This window comes from Malurus melanocephalus, unplaced genomic scaffold (assembly GCF_030028575.1).
Source record: "Malurus melanocephalus ecotype Western Australia unplaced genomic scaffold, MMel_1.1 scaffold_1516, whole genome shotgun sequence".
Lineage (NCBI taxonomy): Eukaryota > Metazoa > Chordata > Aves > Passeriformes > Maluridae > Malurus > Malurus melanocephalus.
Genome location: NW_026624748.1, coordinates 27860 through 29874, shown reverse-complemented (window position 1 = coordinate 29874; position 2015 = coordinate 27860).

Here is a 2015-nt window from a genome sequence, read left to right as displayed (position 1 = left end):
GCACTAGGGGGGATCTCCGGGCATTGGGGGGTGTCTGAGCATGGAGGGGTCCCTGGGCACTGGGGATTGGGGTATCCCTGGGCACTCGGGGGTCCCTGGGGTTTGGGGTATCCCTGGGCACTCAAGGGGTCCTGGGCATTGGAGATTGGGGTATCCCTGGGCACTCAGGGGGTCCCTGGGGATTGGGGTATCCCTGGGCACTTGGGGGTCCCTGGGCATTGGGAATTGGGGTATCCCTGGGCACTCGGGGGTCCCTGGGGATTGGGAATTGGGGTATCCCTGGGCACTTAGAGGGTTCCTGGGGATTGGGGTATCTCTGTGCACTCGGGGTGACCCTGGGCATTGGGGTATCCGTGGGCACTAAAAAGTCCCTAAACATCGGGATGTCCCCTGGGTATCGGGGGATGCCCAGTTGGGGACTTGCTCCCAGGATTGTAAGGGGGGCACACGGGCTGCGCGGGGCACCTCGGGGTGACAGGGGTGACAGGCGACGCGGGCAGAGCTCCCTGGCCCCGATGTCCCCCCGCACCAGCTCGCCCCCGCCGCCTGTCCCCTTCCGGTCCCTCCGCTCCTCCCCGGTGCCACCGCCGCGCTGTCCTTCCTCGGGGACACAGCCCGGTGCCATCTGCCCGGTGACATGCCCGCTGCGCGTGCCGGGGACGCTGCGCCCTCATTATCTGTGTCCCGTTAATTACCCGAGCGCGGTGCCAGCGCCTGCAGAGGTGCCCGCCGGCCGTGCCAGCTCGGCYGTGCCCCAGCGGGGATGTCACCACGGGGCTTCGGGGCTCCTCGGGGACAGGGCACCTTGGCGTGTCCCTGGGGGTCACCCGGCTGTGCTGCCACACCGGCGGTGCCCGAACCTGGAGTTCCTCCCCCTCCTCTCCTTCCTCGGTATGGCCGGGACAAGGACAGCGGGCACGGACCGCGGATAGGGACCCTGGGAAGGGACCCGGGGCAGGGACCCCGGCAAGGGACCTCGGGCGGGGATTCCGGGCGCRAACCCCGGGAAGGGATCCCGGGCARGATTCCGGTACCCCGGGCAGGAATTCTGGGCAGGGACCGTGGGCAGGATTCCTGGTCAGATAACCCGGGCAAAATTCCCAAGCATGGACCCCGGTCAGATATCCCGGGTAGGTCCCCCGGGCAGTCCCGGGAAGGGACAGCCCCTCCGTGCCCGCAGCGCCGTGTCCGGCGGGCGGTGACGGGAGCTGGCACAGCCCCGCGGGTGCCCGGTGCCACCGGCGGGARGTGACGGGAGCTGGCACAGCCCCGCGGCCCCGCGCCAGCGCCGGGATGTGGCCGCGCTAATTCCTTTATTCCGGCCGGGTGCGCCGGCACAAAGCGGGTGGGACACGGCTGATGGCATCGGGATGGCACCGGGAGTGGCACCAGGAGTGGCACGGGGGTGGCACTGGGGATGGGACCGGGGATGGGATCGGGGGTCGCACCAGGATGGACACTGGGAGTGGCACGAGGGTGGCACCGGGAATGGCACCGGGAGTGGCACCAGGGATGGCAGAGGGGGTGGCACCGGGAGTGGCACCGGGGGTGGCACTGGGGATGGGACCAGGGATGGTACCGGGGGTCGCACCAGGATGGGCACTGGGAGTGGCACTGGGAGTGGCACCGGGAATGGCACCGGGAGTGGCACCAGGAGTGGCACTGGGGGTGGCACTGGGGATGGGACCGAGGATGGCACCGGGATTGGCACCGGGAATGGCACCAGGAGTGGCACGGGGGTGGCACTGGGGATGGGACCGGGGATGGCACCGGGGGTGGCGCAAGGATGGGCACTGGGACTGGCATCGGGAGTGGCACGAGGGTGGCACTGGTACTGGCACTGGGAGTGGCACTGGGGATGGCACCAGGACGGGAACCGGGACTGGCACCGGGGGGTCCCGCCGTGTCCCTGTGTCCCATCCGTCTGTCCCCAGGGTCACCAGGGTCACGATGTGCCAGGGCGCTCCTCTGTCCCAGATGTGGGAGGGAGGGGAGTCCCTGTGCCCCGCCCCATC